The sequence below is a fragment of the Phyllobates terribilis genome, unplaced genomic scaffold (genome assembly GCF_046119375.1).
Source record: "Phyllobates terribilis strain yellow unplaced genomic scaffold, ASM4611937v1 Scaffold_3__8_contigs__length_932513732, whole genome shotgun sequence".
In the NCBI taxonomy this organism is placed as follows: Eukaryota; Metazoa; Chordata; class Amphibia; order Anura; family Dendrobatidae; genus Phyllobates; species Phyllobates terribilis.
In genome coordinates this window covers 3183582-3207258 of record NW_027362763.1, presented here as the reverse complement: position 1 = coordinate 3207258, position 23677 = coordinate 3183582, and the positions used below count along the sequence as shown (strand labels likewise).

Below are 23677 nucleotides of genomic sequence, written 5' to 3'. Positions count from 1 at the left end.
GCCGAGTTCATTGTCGGCTCATCTGGATGCCGTCACAGTCAGACACTGAGGAGCGCAAGCATGCCTGCGCTTCTCAGTGTCTGCGGCATGGCAAGCTGGATGGCAGCGTTCTGCTGCGATCCAGCCTGTCATCTCGATGTAGCAGAGCTGAAGCTGTCCTGGGAACCATGGGAAGGTAAGGATGAGGTTGCTTTATTATTTTTCTTTTATTGCAGGAGATCGTTGGCTTCAGCTGGAATGGGCGTGATGGTAAGTAGAGTTTAATTTAGAACAATAAAGAATTGTGTCTTTATTTCAATTAAAGGACTTTATTCTGGGTGTTTGTGTTTTTTTTTTAACTTTGACTATGGGGTTAGTAATGGGGGTGTCTTATAGACGCCTCTCCATTACTAACCTGGGTTTGATGTCAGCTGGCATTATAAGCTGACATCAACCCCAACCCTATTACCCCCTGCCACCACACCAGGGCAGTGGGAAGAGCGAGGCTAAGTGCCAGAATTGGCGCATCCTATGGATGCGCCATTTCTGGGGCGGCTGACGGCTGGTGTTTCTAGCCTGGGAGGGGGCCAATATTCATGGCTCCCTTCCTGGGCTATTAATATCAGCCCCCAGCTGTCTGCCTAGCCTTTGCTAGCTATTAAATTAGGGGGGACCCCACGTCATTTTTTTGGGGGGAGTCCTCCATTTTAATAGCTAGTAAAGGCTAGGTATTCAGCTGGGGGCTGATATTAGTAGCCTGGGAAGCTCCGTGGGTATTACCCCCTTCCCAGGCTTCAAACATCTGCCCCAGCTGTCTGCTTAACCTCCGCTAGAGACTAAAATTAAGGGGAACCCCACGCCAATTTTTTTTAATAATAAATCCTTTATTTTAATACTAAATGACAAGTACAGTAACCAACACTATCACTGTACTTATTATATATGTGACTGACATGTTTCTATCTATCTAATCTATGTGTGATGCTCTATTCCTTCTATTCTAAATTGTCGGGTACAGATGCTGAATTGCCGGCCGGCTTTTTTAAAGAGACAGCGCATGAAAACACTATTAATTTTTTTAACAAATCCTTTGCAGTAAATGACAAGTACAGTAAGCAACACTGTCACAGTACTTCATATATATGTGACTGACATGTTTCTATCTATCTAATCTATGTGTGATGCTCTATTCCTTCATGTCTAAATTGTCGGGTACCGGTGTATGCCACTGCTGAATTGCCGGCCGGCTTTTTTAAAGAGACGGTGCACGAAAACACTATTATATTTTTTAATAAATCCTTTACACTAAATGACAAGTGCAGTAAGCAACACTGTCACTGTACTTCATATATATGTGACTGACATGTTTCTATCTATCTAATCTATGTGTGATGCTCTATTCCTTCATGTCTAAATTGTCGGGTACCGGTGTATGCCGCTGCTGAATTGCCGGCCGGCTTTTTTAAAGAAAGCGTCTTCTGAGCAGTTTGTCAGCTTTTGGACACCTTAGAAGGTGTTTTCTATGTGTTCCTATGTGTTTTTGTTTGCCTGCCATTGGTTTTAACGGTGTTCGACGGTGTTCTAAGGTGTTCGACAAACAGTTCGACGAACAGTTCCTCGAACATCCCGGTGTTCGACGAACCGAACCGAACCCGAACACTACGGGGGTGGCTCAACACTAATTATTACTCACCACAGGAAGAGTGTAGCTTCAGGGCAGTGTGGGTGGATGATGGTGGTTGTAGTGCAGGGAGTCAGTAATGAACACAGAGTCCGTGTGATGCAGTCCCAAGATCTTTACTCACAGTTGTTGCAGTCCAGATTACAGGTACCAGAGCTATCTCACCCGTCGTGCTGTGCGTACTCAGTGAGGGGCTCAGTCCACCCCCAGATAGCTCCGGAGTACTTAGCAGGACCCCCTTCTGTGTGTCCTTTCTCTGGCCTTCTCCCTGCACCTCACACCCAGTGACACTTCTATCCGGTATCCTCGGGCCTTGGCGGGCGACTTGTGTTCCGTCCCCTGGGTCCTATGTGGCTACCTTCTTAGTGAGACTGGTGTGGACTTTTGCCTGCAGTACATGAAATGCTGCAGCCTCCGGTTTCTAGTTGAGCCTTGCTGTTTCTCCTCTAGTTGAGGGACCGGATCCCCTTATCTGGCCTGACCCCTCTACCTCCTGGTAGCAGCGGGAGTACAGGTGGCCTTCTGCACGGCCCGTAGCCCTAGGGTCCCTTCGGTTCCTGGAGCCTTCCTGCTCCCACTCCTCTCTTCTCTCCTTCATTCCTGGGCCTCCCAGGCTAGGCCCGCCTCCGGAGCAGAGCTCATGCCGAGCCTCTGCTCCTGTCACTTTTCCTCCTCTGACTGGCTTGCTCTTTCTAAGATGGCTTCCTATTTATACTCTCCCTGTCATGTGCTCCCCTAAGCTGCTCCCCTAAGCACCCACTACATAGGATCCTCCCACCAGCTAGGGACCTGGGACTGTGCTCTCCCTTAGGAGCAATCTCGCCCTAACCCCACTGCGGGTATGTGTTGGATGCAGGTGTTAGGGTCCCGAGCCATACGCCTTCCTTACCTGAGGGTGAGATACCACACCTCTGGGTGAGATGCAGTAACTCTGTGGTGACTGCACCCTCAGGGGCGCCACACACCTTTCTGCACAGTTTTGAAATGGCGACGAAGATGTTTAGTGCTGACGACGATGCCATTATCAGCATAACTATTCCGGTGATTTACATGCTGGAGCACACATTAAACAGAATTCAGAGTCAGGTGGTCGGACAAGAGGAGGTGGAGGAAGTAGAGGAGGAGTCGTATGCGGAAGGGATAACATCTCCAAGGTCCAGATGGTTGGCAGCACCAAGGAGGCAGGCATGGTAGGGTGGGGGAGAGGGATTAAACAGGGCGCATGGTAGTAGCCAAACTGTTGAGGAAGGTGCAGGAGCTGAGGAAGAAGTGGAGGATGAACTGGCGATGGGCATGGAAGACTCATCAGATGAGGGAGACCTTGATCACATTTCTGTTGTGCGAGGTTGGGGGGAGAGGGCAGAGGAAAGAAGCATGATTCTTACCTCGCTACCAACACAACAAGGACTTGGTCCTCCTGGATGCGCAAGACACATGAGTGCCTTCTTGCTGCACTACCTGCAACATGACCCTCAGATTGCAGAATTCGAAGTAATCTCGACTACTGGGTTGCCACACTCTTAGATCCCCGGTACAAAAGTAAATTTGCCGAAATAATTCCTGCCATAAAAAGGGATTGACGCATGCAGGAGTATCTGCAGACGCTGTTGCAGAATCTTATATGTGCTTTTCCACAAAACACCAGTGGTGCACGAAGTGAATCTCACAGTTCTAACTTGCCAACCGCGGGACTGTCGAGTCTTCATCACTCAAACCGTAACAGTAACACAGTATCTGCTGGTAACAGCAATTTTGTGAAATCGTTTCACCACTTTTTTAGACCATCCTTTGCAAGGCCACAGGAGACAAGAAGTCTGACACATAGTCAATGCCTAGAGAGGATGGTGCAGGAGTATCTCCAAGTGAACATCGAAGCCATGACTGTGTCACTGGACCCTTGCTCATTTTGGTATTCCAATCTGGAAAAATGGCCGGAGCTCGCCACTCATGCCTTTGAGATCTTGTCATGCCCTGCAGCCAGTGTTCTCTCTGAACGTGTGTTCAGCGCTGCTGATGGTGTGCTGACAGATAAGCGCACGCGGCTGTCCACTGAGAATGTAGACAGACTCACGTTCATAAAGATGAACAAATCATGGATTCGCAAGGACTTTTCTAATCCTATGTTATCCTTGGGAGGCTAAAATCTTGAGGATTTGGTAATATCACCTCACCAACCGTTTTAAGCAACTGTGGGGCAATTGATGCCACTTAACCCTAGAACGCATGACCATAAAAATCTACACTTTCATATACCTGGGGCCTTTTATGCCCGTGTGCAAATAACATTGAATAACTCAAACTCAAATGACAAACAACTATATACATGAAGAATACCTAGAGTTTCAAAATTCTAACTAAAGTAATCTTGCAGAAAATAGAAAACAATTAACAGGGCGGGACTGCGAGGCCCCAGGTATGCGTTCTAGGGTTAAGTGGTGTCTGTGCCACAATTTTGGGAAAAAATGGAAACTCTTTTTGGAGTCCCCTTGCTGTGTCTTATGTGACGTTGGCATCGTCAATTCCAGGTGGGTTGGTTCGCTCCCCCCCCTTTTAACTGTAAGAAACTACATACACTATGGCTTGGAGTAACACAGATGATTGAGTCTGAAGAGCTGTTTACTCAGAGGTCTGCTCCAAATCTTCAGTGTCTGCTAGTCAGCGTAGAATTTTTAACTGCATCTAGCCTAGGCAATACTTTGGGCGTAGTAGCCCAGCTGCGAAGCAAGCTGCACCGCCTGTGTATCTAATAAGAATTTTTAAATGCATCTAGCCTAGGCAGACTGTGGGGACCCCCAACCAAACCCAACGCTCAGCCCCCCTACCACCCCCCTTTCCTTGACAATACAATAATGTAACTCTTACAACTGGATGGGTGAGGATCGGTCACAGCTTTATTAACTCTTTATACTCATTCCATTAGAAAGACATTTTATTTCTAAAATAATTCAGCTTGTTGCAGCATGCCCTGGGTCTCCACTCCCGCAACTTGGCCAACAAGTGTAACTCTCCAACATGTCCTTTCTATTTCCAGGCCACGGAGGATCCTGCGTACTCGTATGCAGGACTCTGACCCCCACCCATCACTCTTAACGCTTGTTCCACTCCGTCCTGGAGTCCTGACAGGAATATGTCCAGTCCAATATCCATTAAGTGAACACCGTCGGGCCGTATGAGGCCTGCTTTATCTCCTTCCAGTTGTCGGTGTCGTACCACTACACCGCCTCTGTCTCTTCTAAATTTTGCCATCCGAATATTTATTACCCGCCTTGTCCGTTCGATGGCCGTGATGTCTCGCGCACCTTGCCATACCGCTATCGGCACAATATCTGACCATACTATAGCTAGTTTTGTGAAAAATTCTCTGAAGCGCTCAGTGTCTAGTTTCATTATTGCTATTAGTTATGCGCTCTTGTGATGACCTAGGTTGTTTCCCCCGGCCTGTATAACTAAGATGACCAGACATCTTGCCTCTCTCCCTACCTTGATTACCTCCATTAGTACCTGTGGCCATAGCAGGCCTCTAATACCTCTCCAGTTGAAATATGTGTTATGAAACTCTAATTTCCTCCCGCCTGGGCGGACTTTCGCCCTTTAATCTGCCCAATATATATACGAGTGGCCTATCACCCACACTGTTGGCTTAGCGTCAGCTGTAAAAGAAACAAACCACGTTAGGATAACAAGTCCGGTCTTATGTATCTTGCCAAACACGTGGATCACCATCTCTCTATCCTCTGAACTTCCGTTTCTGACAGTCCTGCTCTTGCTGCTTCTGTGGCCGCGCCTATGCGGAATGAGTGTGTCCCGTAATCTTTGGGGTGGTTCCCTGCCGATGTTATGCATTTATTAAATATAGCTTGGAACTGGTATCTTGCTAATGGCGTCCCATCAATGTGTGATAGGAACAAATTACTTTGTGATCTGATGGTTAGATATGGTTTTACTATTGTTACCCGACTCAGTGTACCGTTTGTGGGTTGTAGAAGTACCCAAGTGCCCCTGCCCGCTGGAACCATTTTCGATTTGTGTATGCGTAGACGTATTGCATTATTGGCTATGACTACGTCCTGGTGTAATAAGCCTCCACTGGTGCTAATTTTGGATTGAGGGACTAATTCGCTTATGCATAGCGCCCCGAAGAAGGCGATCACAAATGCAGTAGACAGTAGTGTTGCTTCAAATTGTGAGTGTCATGTTAATGGTGTTAGGGATATGATGTGAGAAATCAGTTTTAGTGACACGGGACGGGACGTCTACACTCCTGACTTGGCTGACCCCTTTTCCACCCTTTTATGGATTGTCTGATGATGAATCTTTGTCACATCTCCCCAATTCAGTAGTTGGAAGTGAAATGCTACTCCGGTCAGACACCGCTGCGCTGACGCCCCTGATATGCCCCTCATCATTAGCTGGTGGAGAAATTCTATGGTGACTTGTGATCTGGCTTGTTCACATTGGTCAACCCGTCTGCCTGCTACTAGTCGTGTCCACTCTTCCCATGCCTTACCGTATGCTTGCCACGTCGACGGGGCAACTGACGCTCTGATTAATGGCATCAACTATTCGCCACTAGATCCCATAGGAAAGGTGGGCAACTGTTGTCCCGATGGGTGGGCATTGTGGAAGAGCTCTGTGAAAATCTGCCAATTGAATTGTTATAAAGCGTTAGCAGCAGCTTTAGACCCCTCAGCATAGTGGCTAGCGCGGACCTATACATTGTGTTTTAGGCACAGGAATGCTAGCCTGGGTAGTAGGCCTAGCACTGGGAGAGACGATGATGCCATCTTATTAATGCAGTGCGCTAAGCTGGTGTTTTTTGTTATGAAGCGTATATTTTTGTAAGCCAGGAGCGCGCCCCATATTTCTATTGCTACCACTATTGGGAAGAAAAATTATTTTCAGGGCTAGATGCAGCGAAAAATTATTATTAATTGAAAAGCTGGTGGAGCTTGGTATAGATGGCCTAATACAATGATACCCACACACTGCTAGAAGGCCAAATATTTTTTCAGAGGTAGGTGCAGAAAAAAATTATATTCAGTTTGCAACCTTATGGAGGTCAGTATAGATGGACTAATAGAATGATGCTATGCCCAAAAGATTTTACTTCACTAGGTGCAGTAAAAAAATTGGTATTCTATACACAGGTGGTATATCTTGCAACACAGATAGGCTACTCCACTGACTAACACACTCTGCAATAGGCCAAAAAGGATTAGCTTTGCTAGATTCAGCCAAATGCTGTGAAAAAAACTTGCACAGCACTGGCACAGACCTGCCTGGCAAAACTGATAGGAACTAATGTAACCTAGTCCTGAAAAGGACTCCAATTACAATTAGTCTTTACTCCCACAATCTATCTATTTAAGAGCACAGACCTGCCTGATAAAAGTCGTAGGAAATGCTGTAACCTAGTCCTTAAAAGGACTGCAATCACAACTATTCCCTACTCCCAAGCTATCTGTAGATTTGTGCGAAAATTGGCTTGAAATTAACAAGGTATAGCGCACACAGCAACAGCGGTGCCGTCTAACACGCAGCTGCAGCAGTGAGAAAATGGTGGCGACGGGGAAAATGGCTTGGTCTTATAGGGCAAGGACATGTGACATACACTGCCAATGACACATGCCCTTGCTTGTGTGAAAAAAAGCACTTCGCTCCGTGTGTGCGCTGCTGATAGGCTGACAGATTGCACCTCCCCACTGCAAATGCGGGAAAGAGAAAAAAAAATGGAGATCTTCATTGTTCCTGCAGAGATCCATCCCCTGCCCCTCCCCCCACCCTGCTGTACACTCAAACTGTGTATTAACATTAATTTTCATCATTACTGAGAAAAAATCCAGTTATGATTTTGGTGCACGAACAGTTATCGAACATAACCTCGAACAGCCAAATTTTTCTCAAATTGTTTGTGTTCGCCGAACGGCTCGAACACCGCCCAAAACAGCTTGAATTTGAGATTGGCGAACAGTTCGAGTAGAACAACGCTCATCTCTAATAGTGAGAGATGGTGCACCATGCAAGCCCGCCACCAGGTATGTTACACACTGTAATGCCACAACCAACATGGCTACAGCATTACAGTGAGTGGCAGGCAATCCCTGCATGTTCATTGGCTCTGTAAAGAGCGCCAAACATGCAGGGAGGAGACCCGAGCTCCCGCCGAGCAACCCCGGAAATACTCGGCATGTCGACCAGTGAGATGCTCGGGCGAGCACTGATCAGTAACGAACATGCTCGCTCATCACTATTCCTAACCCGCACACATTACTGTCACAGATCCCAGCGACTTCAAAATGTTTCATAGTAATTGTCCTGGCAAATGCATTTTTCTTGGTGCCCCTTCACCCTGACTGTCAGTACCTTTTTACCTTCACACATGAAGTGAAGCAGTACTGCTGGACAGTCTTCCCACAAGTAGGAATGAACTCCCCTACCATTTATTCATCAACAATGGCAGGGTCCCGGAGCAGTGGCAACCGCCTCATCCACAGATCGTGCTATTACAGTATGTGTTGACCTTTTGCTCTGCTGTCCGGACCAGACATCCTGCAAGGAAGCCACAGTTTCCATGCTATGTTTCTTAGCAGAAAAGGTTGTAAAGTCTCACGTGACAAATTACAATTTTGCAAACAAAAGGTGATGTTTTTAGGCCATTGTACTGCTGAAGGTACAAGACGCCTGACTAAAGAGAGAAAACAGGCAGTTTAAAATCTCGCCTTACCCAGGTTGCACCGACAGTTGCGTACCTTTTTAAGTTTGGTGTCCTATTGTAGGCCTTGGATAATGTCTGCTTCTTAAATGATGCAACCACTCTATGATTGTTTGTCCTCAGACCCCTTTGTTCTCTCTCAGGAAGCTATTGATTAATTTCACTTTCCCAAACTGCTCATTGTGTCAGCCCGGGCCTTAGGCATCCCAAACTATAACCAGCCATTTTTCTTGCTTTGGACGGAACAAAGAGGTAATGCGACAGCTGCACTGACACAACAGCATGGTGACTGACAAAGGCCAATAGCTTACTACTCAGCAAAATTAGATCCAGTGATCAGATGATCTCCCACGTGTATCCATTCTGTAGGTGCTGCTGCACTGCTGCTATTAAAGCCATGTGAGATCACATTGACTTAGCCTTTGACAATTTACCCCCCACATGACATCCATGCCATACTCATACAAGTTCAGCCGAAACACCTGTCTACAGCCAGACAGCTCAGACTTGAATTTGCTCTTCTGATTCCTGAGTATGTCACCCTCAAAAGATGGAATGTTTTGAATCCAGCCACCATTATGTCTGTGGATTCAGAAAAGGGCGAATTGGTGACAGTGTTAGCAAGTGAGGAAGAGTACTTTGACATGATGCACGAACATGACTGCATAGAACTAATGAGTCAAGAGACAGTGGGTTTTTCACATGTTCATGATAAACCTGTTCCTAATGCAGATTTTGAGTTTTTTGTAGATGGCTCCAGATACCACCAGGATAGGAGATTCTACCCTGGTTATGCAGTAGTATCCTCACATGAGGAAATCCGAGCTGAACCGCTCCCTCAACACATGAGGTAATCCAAGCTGAACCACCCCCTCCTCACATGAGGTAATCCGAGCAGATCCACTCCCTCCTCACACAAGGTATTCCGAGCTGAACCGCTCCCTCCTCACATGAGGTAATCCAAGCTGATCCACTCCCTCCTCACATGAGGAAATCCGAGCTGAACCGCTCCCTCCTCACATGAGGTAATCCGAGCTGAACCACCCCCTCCTCACAAGAGGTAATCCAAGCTGAACCGCCCCCTCCTCACATGAGGTAAACCAAGTTGAACCACCCCCTCCTCACATGAGGTAAGACGAGCAGATCCACTCCCTCCTCACACAAGGTATTCCGAGCTGAACCGCTCCCTCCTCACATGAGGTAATACAAGCTAATCCCCTCCCTCCTCACATGAGGAAATCCAAGCTGAACCGTTCGCTCCTCACATGAGGTAATCCGAGCTGAACCGCTCCCTCAAAACATGAGGTAATCCGAGCTGAACCGCTCTCTCCTCACATGAGATAATCCGAGCTGAACCACTCTCTCCTCACATGAGGTATTCCGAGCTGAGCCACTCCCTCCTTACATGAGGTTATCCGAGCTGAACCACTCCCTCCTCACATGAGGTAATCCAAGCTGAACCGCTGTCTCCTCACATGAGGTATTCTGAGCTGATCCACTCCCTCCTCACATGAGGTAATCCAAGGTGATCCACTCCCTCCTCACATGAGGTAATCCGAGCTGAACCGCTCCCTCCTCACATGAGATAATCTGAGCTGAACCACTCCCTCCTCACATGAGGTATTCTGAGCTGATCCACTCCCTCCTCACATGAGGTAATCTGAGCTGAGCCACTCCCTCCTCACATGAGATGATCTGAGTTGAACCACTCCCTCCTCACATGAGGTAATCCGAGCTGAACCGCTCTCTCCTCACATGAGGTATTCTGAGCTGATCCACTCCCTCCTCACATGAGGTAATCCAAGGTGATCCACTCCCTCCTCACATGAGGTAATCTGAGCTGAACCGCTCCCTCCTCACATGAGATAATCTGATCTGAACCACTCCCTCCTCACATGAGGTATTCTGAGCTGATCCACTCCCTCCTCACATGAGGTAATCTGAGCTGAGCCACTCCCTCCTCACATGAGATAATCTGAGTTGAACCACTCCCTCCTCACATGAGGTAATCCGAGCTGATCCACTCCCTCCTCACATGAGATAATTTGAGCTGAACCACACCCTCCTCACATGAGGTAATCCGAGCTGAACCACTCTCTCCTCACATGAGGTAATCTGAGCTGAGCCACTCACTCCTCACATGAGGTAATCCGGGCTGAGCCACTCCCTCCTCACATGAGTCATTCCGAGCTGAACCACTCCCTCCTTCCATGAGGTAATCTGAGCTGAGCCACTCCCTCCTCACATGAGATAATCTGAGCTGAACCACTCCCTCCTCACAAGAGGTAATCCGAGCTGAACCACTCTCTCCTCACATGTGGTAATCCGAGCTGAGCCACTCCCTCCTCACATGAGGTAATCCGAGCTGAGCCACTCCCTCCTCACATGAGTCATTCCGAGCTGAACCACTCCCTCCTTACAGGAGGTAATCTGAGCTGAGCCACTCCCTCCTCACATGAGATAATCTGAGCTGAACCACTCCCTCCTCACATGAGGCAATCCGAGCTGATCCACTCCCTCCTCACATGAGATAATTTGAGCTGAACCACTCCCTCCTCACATAAGGTAATCCGAGCTGAACCACTCTCTCCTCACATGAGGTAATCCGAGCTGAGCCACTCCCTCCTCACATGAGGTAATCCGAGCTGAGCCACTCCCTCCTCACATGAGTCATTCCGAGCTGAACCACTCCCTCCTTCCATGAGGTAATCTGAGCTGAGCCACTCCCTCCTCACATGAGGTAATTCAAGCTGATCCACTCTCTCCTCACATGAGGTATTCCGAGCTGAGCCACTCCCTCCTCACATGATGTAATCAGAGCTGAGCCACTCCCTCCTCACATGAGGTAGTCCGAGCTGAACCACTCTCTCCTCACATAAGGTAATCCGAGCTGAACCACTCCCTCCTCACATGAGGTAATCCGAGCTGAGCCACTCCCTCCTCACATGAGGTGATCCGAGCTGAGCCACTCCCTCCTCACATCAGGTAATCTGAGCTGAACCGCTCCTCCTCACATGTCAGCGCAGGAGGCAGAGTTGAAGGCACTCACTGAGGTGTGTAGAGCTGCTGCATGTAAAATCGCTAATATTTACACATATTCGAGTTATGGATGAGGAATTTCACATGATTATGGCATTATCTGGAGAAGCAGAGTGTAGTGTCGGCGTCCTTGCCTCCTGCTAGGCAGGGACGCTGTTCCCCTCACCTCTCCGCTCCGTGCCCGGCGTCTTCCTCCCGCTCTGCTGGCAGCGCGCGCTGCTTCCCGGCCACTGTGCTTAGGGCGCGTGCGCGCGCTCCCCCTCTCTTAAAGGGGCCGCGCGCGCCGTCCTAAGGAGTCCCCGGCCAATGGCCGGAGGACCTCACCATATATAAGGCACCTCCTCCAAAATGGAGGTGCCGGAGCAATGTTGTTGCATAGCCTATCACTCTGCTTCAGCCCTCAGGTCCCGTTACCAGATACCTGCCAGTTACCTGGCAGTTACCTGCCAGTTTCCTGCTTGATACCTGCCTGATACGTGTCTTTCTGCTGACATTCCTGCGGTCCGACAGTCTGCCTACCAGCCCTGCCAGTCTGTCTATGGACCTGTCTGCCCGCTCACCTGGGAGCGCTCACCTGCTACCTGCCTGCTAGCCTACCTGGAGGCTCTGCCGTCACGTGCTGTGACCACCTGCCTGTCCAGAGACTCTTACCCGCTCACCTGGGAGCGCCTACCTGCTACCTGCCTGCTAGCCTACCTGGAGGCTCAGCCGTCACTTGCTCTGACCACCTGCCCGTCCAGAGACTCTCGCCCGCTCACCTGGGAGCGTCCACCTGCTACCTGCCTGCTAGCCTACCTGGAGGCTCAGCGGTCACTTGCTGTGACCACCCGCCTGTCAAGAGACTGTCCCCGTCACTTGCCGTGACCTTCTGCCCTCTTACCCAGAGACTGTCCCCGTCACTTGCCGTGACCTCCTGCCCTCTTACCCAGTGACTGTCCCCGTCACTAGTCGTGACTGCCTGCCCGCCTTCCCTGGGAGCCACCCGCTTCCTTACAAGGACTGCCCCTTTGTATAGTTGCTCAGAGGTTCCACCTCCCAGACCCGTTACACAGAGATTTTCTTACATCAGCTCGGAAGCCCATTAAAAATTCAGAACTGGTGAAACAATTAATGGAGGCATTGATGTTACCAGTCCAAGTTGGCATAATCAAGGTGAAAGCACACACAAAATTTGATCGCTGAAAGTTAACAACCCAGCAAGGGCCCCCTTGCACCGCCGGGCCCCGGGGCAACTGCCCCGGCAGCACTGGCGGTAGGTCCGCCCCTGGTCCTGGTATGTGTAGATCTCTTCTCTGGCTGGCCAGAAGCTTATCCAGTAAAATTTGCCAATGCTAAAATGACTGCAGACAAACTGATGAAAGAACTGAGCTGCAGATATGGCGTTCGAGAAACCATAGAGAGTGACAGGGGAACACACTTCACTGGAGAAATAATGAAGGAAGTTATGCAGGCCCTGGGAGTAAATCAATCATTTCACACCCATATAAGTCACAAAGCAGTGAGAAAGTGGAAAGGTTAAATGGGACACTTAAACTAAAAATTGAAAAGGCCATGGCAGACCCAGGAGAGAACTAGGTAGAGCGCTTGCCTCTTGCACTTTTTTCAGTCAGACACACTCAAAATAGAAAGACAAACCTGTCTCCTTTTGAAGTCCTGTTTGGAAGTGTCCCAATGATGGGTCTGTACTTGCCACAGGTGCTACAAATGCAACACGGTACTATGACAGCCTATGTCCAGGCCTTGCATAAAAGACTTGATGTGATGCATAAACATGTGTTTTCATCCACTCCCGATCCTAATGCAAATACAGATGTGCATCAGTTGAATCCAGGTGATTGGGTGGTCATACGCAGACACGTGAGAAAGAGCCTAGATCCACGATTTGACAGCCCATTCAGAGCCCAGCTGACCACATCCACCTCAGAGTAGCTTGAGGCAAGGCCCACCTAGATCCATGTCAGTCATTGCAAAAAAGTCGGCAGAAGGACTGTCCTTTCAATCACCCTGCTGGGAGTAGCAGGATTATTGCACCCTACAGAGACTCTGGATAAAGTTTTAACTATGGACTGTGACAACAAACTTATTTGACATCATGCTTTTCCTATAAAGAGCATGGAAGGAAAAAAGCTCAAGGACTGTTGGATTTGCACACACAGCCCAGTATCTGCAAGGACTATGCCGTAGTTAGCCTTACCTCTGGAGCCACGGGAGGTATTAACACTAAACTTCATACACAATGAGAAAATGGACTCCATCTAAATTTTGGGGAAAGGATGTGCCCCGTGATTTATCTGCTTCATTGACTCTAGTCGGATGGGTCATCAATCCCTGGTTTCAGTTAAGTATAACACGACCTAAGGTACAGATGTGGTGGAGGGAACATGACTCAGAAGTTGGAGGTATGAGGTCCCTTGTTTAAATCCCTTGGACATTCCCATAAATCCCTTGGAAATTCCCATAAATACCTTGGACATTCCCATAAATCTAAATGTTCTCTGGATTCATATGTACTATATATGTATGTATAGATTTTTTTCTGTCCTTTTCTGATTTCTGTTGTGCCCCCCCCCCATCCCCTTGTCTTTTCTTTGCTTGTCTTTACTCTCCAGCTGGACATTCATCTTATGTCTGAATCACAACTGCAACCCAAGGGATTTCAAGAGATATCGTCCAATAAAGTCATGGTAACTATATATTTGTTATTTATGTGGAATGTAATTGATTGGAGCAGCATTGATATGATAAATTATTATAATATAAATTATTATGAATATATTTTGATAAATAATTTTGCAAGGATTGCAATGACATTTTAATAGACTGCATATCATACAATTGATAATTAATTTGATTCTATTTTATTTTTGTGTCATAGTGTTTGATAAAGGCCTGAGTGTATAAGGACGAAACGTCACATTCACTTTGGATTGCTTCATGAAATAATGAAATAAAAAGAAAAATTGCATCAATTTTGTGCATAATTTTGAGTGCCGAGTACTCTGATACAAGTGACAAAGGACATCATTCCTATTCTCTAAATATCAATTCTAGGAAAAACTCCTCAAATATCCCTGAGATTGGAATGAACCAAAAATGAGTGGTTAGCCAAGGTTGGCAGTCTCCCATAGATTTTATGTGTGTGAAAGGATGTATCCCACACCAGTCATCACAGTAACCTGATAATGGTTTGACAAGTAATTATTTTGACCCAAATGTCTGCAAAGTACCATATGTTTTTTACGCAATTTTAAGTAAGGAAGATAACATAAGCAAGAGTACAGAGAGGATAATCTGTAAAGCACGTTGTGATGAAAGGAGCAGACCACTACTTCTACCTTGTCTGCTGTCAGGTCGGGGTATGTGTGAAAATTATATGAGAGAGCAGCAGTGGTGGTGTTGTCTGACTGCTGGATCCAAGTTTCAGTGAGAGCCATGAGAATAAAGTAATGCGAAAGGAAGAAGTCGTTGCTATAGGGGGAGTTTGTTGCACGGTGACTGTGAGTTCCAGAGGGCATAGATAAATGATAAAGAAAAAAGCGAACAATGAATGTTAATAAGATTAGTAGGATATCTATATGCTGCAGGAAAGAGTTATAAATACTAGTGGAAGGAGGGCTGGGGTTAGGGAAGATGTCACCAGCAACTAGGAGAAGGAGAAAAAAAGAGAAAGAGCAGGTGGTTGAGTAATTTATGGGAGTGTTTTGTGCACTGTATGGTGGTAATGGATGGTTTGGAGAGAATGCAAAATCTCAGTAGGGCCTGGGCATTGTACATAGGAAAGGAGAGAAGAGAGGGACTGATGTGGAGAGAGTCCACAGAATGTGTAAAAGGGCGATCGATGTGATGAAAGGGTTAGAACATAGATGAAGCAAAGAAATATGGAAAATAAATAATATACTAGAACTGAAATGGAAGCATGTTTACTTGAGTATCTGGCAGTGCTTACCTGTCCCCTGCACTGTCGAACTGCCATGTTAAACTGCAATGCACTTTGAGAATATTGCACTTAGAAATATTTTGCACATGTGCTACCCCTAAGCCATATCTAAATATATAGCAAGCATCTGCTAGGATCAAGCACCAATTAACATTGTTAAATGATTAATCAATTAGCAAGAGACGAAAGCAGGCATTATTATGCAAGAAAGTTTCTATCTTTTGCTGGCTGCTCTTCCTCTCCTCTTTGTTTTACTGCCGGGGATCTTCAAAGATTAGTCCTATATCCTCCTTTCCTCGCCTTATATACTGCCTCTATTGGAAGAATCATAGGTAGATTCAGTTTTCAGTAACATTTCTATGCTGATGACAACAAAAGAAACACATTGTGTCTTGACATCACCCCTGCATTACTACAAAATACCAGTGATTATTTCCGCTGTCTATAACAATATGTCCTCTCTCTATCTAAAATGGAATCTTAGAAAAACTGAACTCCTTGTGTCTCCTCCCTCCACTAAACTATCTATGCCCGATATTGCCAAATCCGAGTCTGGTTCTACCATTAATCGCTAGCAACATGCCCGCTGTCTTGGGAACATATTTGATTCAGATTTTTCTTTTACCCAATACAACTGATCACTCGCTTGCTCATGTCATGTACACCTTAAAAACATCTCTAGAAATCAAACTTTTTTCTCATTGATTCTGAAAAATCTCTTATTGTCAATCTAATTCATTTTCATCTAGACTATTGCTACTCTCTACTAATCAGTCTCCCTCGAACTAAGATCGCCCCTCTCCAATTCATCCTGTATGCAGCAGCCAGGATCATGTTCCAGTAAAATTCTCTCAATTATTTTCACTTTTTTGCCAATAAAGTAACTAAACTGTTACCAAGAAAGAAAGTACACTATGAGCCTTAGCTCAAAAAGCTTACGAAGAGTCAACACCAGCACCAAATTACCCCTAAAGACCTCTGCCATTTTTGGCATTTTTAACACTAACTCTAAAGACTCTAAAGACAGAGGAGTTTTTGGAATCAGTTATGTAGCTTTTCCACCTCTGCCTACAAATTCTCTCAATTAGCTTTGCTTTTTGCCCACTAAGGTAGCTAAAGTGTTACCAAGAAAGAAATAAAAGCATAAGCCTTAGCACAGAAAGTGAAAAAGATTCTAAACACCACCAAATGTAAAAAAACAATGAGTTCTTCAAGAATTAAACTATGGCCTATTGTTTTAAAAGCAACTACACCCACCAGCATAACACCAATGCCAACCCTGACATTGCTTTCATATTGGAGACTAACCCTACAAAGTATTTAATCAACAACTGAAGAGCAGAAGATCAGTTAGATGAGACAGTTGAAAAAAAGCTAAGAAATATTCTCTTCAATTTTTTTCTCATTTTCGTGGTTGCTAAACTCTAAGAAGAAAGAAGAGCATGAGCCTTAACACGAAAAATTAAAACAGACTAAAAGCATCACCAAATGTGAAAAACAATTCATGCGTTGGCCGGGAATCGAACCCGGGTCAACTGCTTGGAAGGCAGCTATGCTCACCACTATACCACCAACACTTACAGAAGCCATGTTTTTTTCTTATATTTTCTGCACTAACAATACGAAATTATTAGTAAAAAGTAAGACGTGCCAGGAAAAAACCCACATAAGTATTGCATTGACCAGGAATCAATCGCAGGTCAACTGCTTGGAAGGCAGGTTTGCTCACCACTATACCAAAAATGCTTAAGGTACCCAGCATTTTTTTCACATTTTCTGCACTAACCCTACAAAATTGTTAGTAAAAATTATGACGTGCCAGAATAAAAACCCACATAAGTACTGCATTGGCTGGGTATCAAACAAGGGTCAACTGCATGGAATGCAGCTATGCTCACCACTATACCACCAAGATTTATTGGACCCATTTTTTTTGTTTTACCTTTTCTGCACTAACACTACGAAATTGTTTGAAAAAAGTATGACGTGCCAGAAAAAAAAACACACCCCTGTTTTGCATTGGCCCGGAATCGAACCCAGGTCAACTGCTTGAAAGGCAGCTATGCTCACCACTATACCACCAATGCTAACAGGATCTGCTTTTTTTTACATTTTCTGCACTAACATTACAAAATAGTTTGTAAAATGTATGATATGCCAGAAATAAAACTACATAAGTATTGCATTGGCTGGGAATTGAACCTGGGTCAACTGCTTGGGAAGCAGCTATGCTCACCACTATACCACCAATGCATGAAGCCACTTGACTGGTTTGGACTTATGGCTGTTAAATCTGCTAAAGTTTTACTTAAAAAAAGGAGGACTGAATATGTCTTGAAAGAGCCAATTACTAAAAAGTTTAAAAACAAGGCAAAGCATTGTCCAAAACTCAAAGATGAATTCTTGTGAATCAGCTATGTAGCTTTTCCAGCAATTCTTACAATTCTCTCAATTATTTTCACTTTTTTGCCAATAAGGTAACTAAACTCTTACCAAGAAAGAAAGTACACTATGAGCCTTAGCTCAAACAGATTACAAAGAGTCAACACCAGCACCAAATTACCCCTAAAGACCTCTGCCAATTTTGGCATTTTTAACACTAACTCTAAAGACAGAGGAGTTTTTGGAATCAGTTATGTAGCTTTTCCACCTCTGCCTACAAATTCTCTCAATTAGCTTTGCTTTTTGCCAACTAAGGTAGCTAAAGTGTTACCAAGAAAGAAATAAAAGCATAAGCCTTAGCACAGAAAGTGAAAAAGATTCCAAACACCACCAAATGCAAAAAAACAATGAGTTCTTCAAGAATTAAACTATGGCCTATTGTTTTAAAAGCAACTACACCCACCAGCATAACACCAATGCCAACCCTGACATTGCTTTCATATTGGAGACAAACCCTACAAAGTGTTTTATCAACAACTGATGAGCAGAAGATCAGTTAGATGAGACAGTTGAAAAAACGCGAAGAAATATTCTCTTCAATTTTTTTCTCATTTTCGTGGTTGCTAAACTCTAAGAAGAAAGAAGAGCCTGAAACTTAACACGAAAAATTAAAACAGACTAAAAGCATCACCAAATGTGAAAAACAATTCATGCGTTGGCTGAGAATCGAACTCGGTTCAACTACTTGGAAGGCAGCGATTCTCACCACTATGCCTCCAACACTTACAGAAGCCATGTTTTTTTCTTACATTTTCTGCACTAACAATACGAAATTATTAGTAAAAAGTAAGACGTGCCAGGAAAAAAAACACCACATAAGTATTGCATTGACCAGGAATCAATCGCAGGTCAACTGCTTGGAAGGCAGGTTTGCTCACCACTATACCAAAAATGCTTAAGGTACCCAGCATTTTTTTCACATTTTCTGCACTAACCCTTCAAAATTGTTAGTAAAAAGTATGACGTGCCTGAAAAAAAAAAACACCAATGTTTTGTATTGGCCGGGAATTGAACCCGGGTCAACTGCTTGGAAGGCAGCTATGCTCACCACTATATCACCAATGCTTAGAGGGTCAGCTTTTTTTTTTACATTTTCTGCACTAACATTACAAAATAGTTTGTAAAATGTATGATATGCCAGAAATAAAACTACATAAGTATTGCATTGGCTGGGAATCGAACCCGGGTCAACTGCTTGGGAAGCAGCTATGCTCACCACTACACCACCAATGCATGAACCAACTTGACTGGTTTGGGATTATGGCAGTTAAATCTGCTAAAGTTTTACTTAAAAAAAGGAGGACTGAATATGTCTTGAAAGAGCCAATTACTAAAAAATTTAAAAACAAGGCAAAGCATTGTCCAAAACTCAAAGATGAATTCTTGTGAATCAGCTATGGAGCTTTTCCACCAATTCTTACAATTCTCTCAATCATTTTCACTTTTTTGCCAATAAGGTAACTAAACTCTTACCAAGAAAGAAAGTACACTATGAGCCTTAGCTCAAAAAGATTACAAAGAGTCAGCACCAGCACCAAATTACCCCTAAAGACCTCTGCCATTTTGGGCATTTTTAACACTAACTCTAAAGACAGAGGAGTTTTTGGAAGAAAGTTATGTAGCTTTTCCACCTCTGCCTACAAATTCTCTCAATTAGCTTTGCTTTTTGCCAACTAAGGTAGCTAAAGTGTTACGAAGAAAGATATAAAATCATAAGCCTTAGCACAGAAAGTGAAAAAGAGTCCAAACACCACCAAATGCAAAAAAACAATGAGTTCTTCAAGAATTAAACTATGGCCTATTGTTTTAAAAGCAACTACACCCACCAGCATAACACCAATGCCAACCCTGACATTGCTTTCATATTGGAGACTAACCCTACAAAGTGTTTAATCAACAACTGAAGAGCAGAAGATCAGTTAGATGAGACAGTTGAAAAAAATCTAAGAAATATTCTCTTCATTTTTTTTCTCATTTTCGTGGTTGCTAAACTCTAAGAAGAAAGAAGAGCCTGAGACTTAACACGAAAAATTAAAACAGACTAAAAGCATCACCAAATGTGAAAAACAATTCATACCTTGGCTGAGAATCGAACTCATGTCAACTACTTGGAAGGCAGCGATTCTCACCACTATACCACCAACACTTACAGAAACCATGTTTTTTTCTTACATTTTCTGCACTAACAATTAGAGATGAACGGTGTTCGACTCGAACTGTTCGCCAATCTCAAATTCGAGCTGTTTTGGGCGGTGTTCGAGTTGTTCGACGAACCCGAACGATTTGCAAAAAATTCGGCTGTTCGAGGTTATGTTCGATAACTGTTCCTGCACCAAAAGCTTGTCCTGCATGTCTGGCGCTATTTAGAGCACCAATCATGCAGGGATTGTCTGCCACTCACTGTAATGCCACAGCCATGGTGGTTGTGGCATTACAGTGATTGCCCAAATCGATGGGAACAGTGCCAACAGTGAAACATGAAAAGCCGGCAATTCAGCAGCGGTATACACCTGTACCCGACAATTTAGAACCGAAAGAATAGAGCTTCACACATAGATTAGATAGATATAAACATGTCAGCCACATATATACGAAGTACAGTGAAAGTGCTGCTTACTGTACTTGTCATTTAGCGTAAAGGATTTATCAAAAAAAATAATAGTGTTTTCATGCACCGTCTCTTTAAAAAAGCCGGCCGGCAATTCAGCAGCGGTACCCGACAATTTATAACAGACAGAATAGAGCTTCACACATAGATTAGATAGATAGAAACATGTCAGTCACATATATATGAAGTACAGTGATAGTGTTGGTTACTGTACTTGTCATTTAGTATTAAAATAAAGGATTTATTATTAAAAAAATTGGCGTGGGGTTCCCCTTAATTTTAGGCTCTAGCGGAGGTTAAGCAGACGGCTGGGGCAGATGTTTGAGACCTGGGAAGGGGGTAATACCCACGGAGCTTCCCAGGCTACTAATATCAGCCCCCAGCTGAATACATAGCCTTTACTAGCTATTAAAATGGGGGACCCCCCCAAAAAAATGACGTGGGGTCCCCCCTAATTTAATAGCTAGCAAAGGCTAGGCAGACAGCTGGGGGCTGATATTAATAGCCCAGGAAGGGAGCCATGAATATTGGCCCCCTCCCAGGCTAGAAACACCAGCCGTGAGCCGCCCCAGAAATGGCGCATTCATAGGATGCGCCAATTCTGGCACTTAGCCTCGCTCTTCCACGCTGCCCTGGTGCGGTGGCAGGGGGTAATAGGGTTGGGGTTGATGTCAACTTATAATGCCAGCTGACATCAAGCCCAGGTTAGTAATGGAGAGGCATCCATAAGACACCCCCATTACTAACCCCATAGTCAAAGTTAAAAAAAACACAAACACCCAGAATAAAGTCCTTTAATTGAAATAAAGACACAATCCTTTATTGTTCTAAATTAAACCATACTTACCGTCACGCCCATTCCAGCTGAAGCCAACGATCTCCTGCAATAAAAGAAAAATAATAAAGCAACCTCATCCTTACCTTTCCATGGTTCCCACGACAGCTTCAGCTCTGCTACATCGAGATGACAGGCTGGACCGCAGCAGAACGCTGCCATCCAGCCTCTCATCCCGCAGACACTGAGAAGCGCAGGCTTGCTTGCGCTGCTCAGCGTCTCTCTGTGACGACATCCAGATGAGCCGAGTTCATGTCCAATGAACTCGGCTCACCTCATGCACGTCACTGACAGCGTGGGAAAATTCTCCTGCACTCAGCGCTTCAGCGTGAGAATTCTCCCACGCTGAAGCGCTGAGTGCAGGAGAATTCTCCCACGCTGTCAGTGACGTGCATAAGGTGAGCTCATGTCCAATGAACTCAGCTCACCTCCTGCACGTCACTGACAGCGTGGGAGAATTCTCCTGCACTCAGCGCTTCAGCGTGAGAATTCTCCCACGCTGAAGCGCTGAGTGCAGGAGAATTTTCCCACGCTGTCAGTGACGTGCATAAGGTGAGCTCATGTCCAATGAACTCAGCTCACCTCCTGCACGTCACTGACAGCGTGGGAGAATTCTCCTGCACTCAGCGCTTCAGTGTGAGAATTCTCCCACGCTGAAGCGCTGAGTGCAGGAGAATTTTCCCACGCTGTCAGTGACGTGCATGAGGTGAGCCGAGTTCATTGGACATTAACTCGGCTCATCTGGATGCCCTCACAGAGAGACACTGTGGAGCGCAAGCAAGCCTGCGCTTCTCAGTGTCTGCGGGATGACAGGCTACATGGCAGCGTTCTGCTGCGGTCCAGCCTGTCATCTCGATGTAGCAGAGCTGAAGCTGTCATGGGAACCATGGAAAGGTAAGGATGATGTTGCTTTATTATTTTTCTTTTATTTCAGGAGATCGTTGGCTTCAGCTGGAATGGGCGTGATGGTAAGTATGGTTTAATTTAGAACAATAAAGAATTGTGTGTTTATTTCAATTAAAGGACTTTTTTCTGGGTGTTGTGTTTTTTTTAAATACTTTACTAGAAATTCATGGTGGTCATGTCTAATATTGGCGTGACCCCATGAATTTCGGGCTTAGGGCCAGCTGATAATGCCAAGCTGGCCCTAACCCCTTTATTACCCAGTGAGCCACCGCATCAGGGCCCTGGATGAGTTGGGTACAGCGCCAGAAGATGGCGCTTCTATGAACGCGCCATTTTCCGGGGTGGCTGCGGACTGCAATTTGTAGCGGGGGGGGGGGGCCAGAAAGCTTGGGCCTCCCTGCGCTGCGGATTCCAGCCCCCAGCTGCCTAGTTGTACCTGGCTGGACACAAAAACAGGGCGAAGCCCCACATCAATTTTCTTTAAATTATTTCATGAAATAATTAAGAAAAAAAGGGCTTCCCTATATTGTTGTGTCCAGCCAGGTACAATTAGGCAGGTGGTGGATGGGGGCAGCCCATTCCTGCCTGCTGCACCTGACTGGACACAAATATAGTGCGAAGCCCCACGTCAATTTTTTTTAAATTATTTCATGAATTTCCTGAAATAATTTAAAAAAAATGAAGTGGGGCTTCGCACTATATTGTGTCCAGCCAGGTACAGCAGGCAGGAACGTGCTGCCCCCATCCACCAGCTGCCTATTTGTACCTGGCCGGACACAACAATATAGGGAAGCCCTTTTTTTCTTAATTATTTCATGAATTTCATGAAATAATTAAAAAAAATTGAAGTGGGGCTTCGCACTGTATTTGTGTCCAGCCAGGTACAGCAGGCAGGAACGGGCTGCCCCCAACCACCAGCTGCCTATTTGTACCTGGCCGGACACAACAATATAGGGAAGGCCTTTTTTTCTTAATTATTTCATGAATTTCATGAAATAATTAAAAAAAAAGTACGTGGGGTTTCGCCCTATTTTTGTGTCCAGCCAGGTACAACTAGGCAGCTGGGGGCTGGAATCCACAGCGCAGGGAGGCCCAAGCTTTCTGGCCCCCCCCCCCCGCTACAAATTGCAGTCCGCAGCCACCCCGGAAAATGGCGCGTTCATAGAAGCGCCATCTTCTGGCGCTGTACCCAACTCATCCAGGGCCCTGATGCGGTGGCTCACTGGGTAATAAAGGGGTTAGGGCCAGCTTGGTATTATCAGCTGGCCCCAAGCCCAAAATTCATGGGGTCACGCCAGTATTAGACATGACCGCCATGAATTTCTAGTAAAGTATTTAAAAAAAACACAACGCCCAGAATGAAGTCCTTTAATTGAAATAAAGACACAATTCTTTATTGTTCTAAATTAAACCATACTTACCATCACACCCATTCCAGCTGAAGCCAACGATCTCCTGCAATAAAAGAAAAATAATAAACCAAACTCATCCTTACCTTTCCATGGTTCCCACGACAGCTTCAGCTCTGCTACATCGAG

The 23677-nt window shown here is 45.4% G+C and overlaps 4 non-coding genes across 4 annotated transcripts; all 4 read right to left on the bottom strand.

Annotated features, from left to right (window-relative positions):
- Window positions 1-16853: 16853 nt before the first annotated feature.
- TRNAG-UCC (transfer RNA glycine (anticodon UCC)) lies at window positions 16854-16925 on the bottom strand. Its single transcript has one exon. It is a non-coding gene; the product is annotated as a tRNA-Gly (tRNA).
- Window positions 16926-17363: 438 nt separating this feature from the next.
- TRNAE-UUC (transfer RNA glutamic acid (anticodon UUC)) lies at window positions 17364-17435 on the bottom strand. The gene has a single exon. It is a non-coding gene; the product is annotated as a tRNA-Glu (tRNA).
- Window positions 17436-18783: 1348 nt separating this feature from the next.
- Window positions 18784-18855, bottom strand: TRNAG-UCC (transfer RNA glycine (anticodon UCC)). Its single transcript has one exon. It is a non-coding gene; the product is annotated as a tRNA-Gly (tRNA).
- Window positions 18856-18951: 96 nt separating this feature from the next.
- On the bottom strand, window positions 18952-19023 carry TRNAG-CCC (transfer RNA glycine (anticodon CCC)). The gene has a single exon. It is a non-coding gene; the product is annotated as a tRNA-Gly (tRNA).
- Window positions 19024-23677: the final 4654 nt, after the last annotated feature.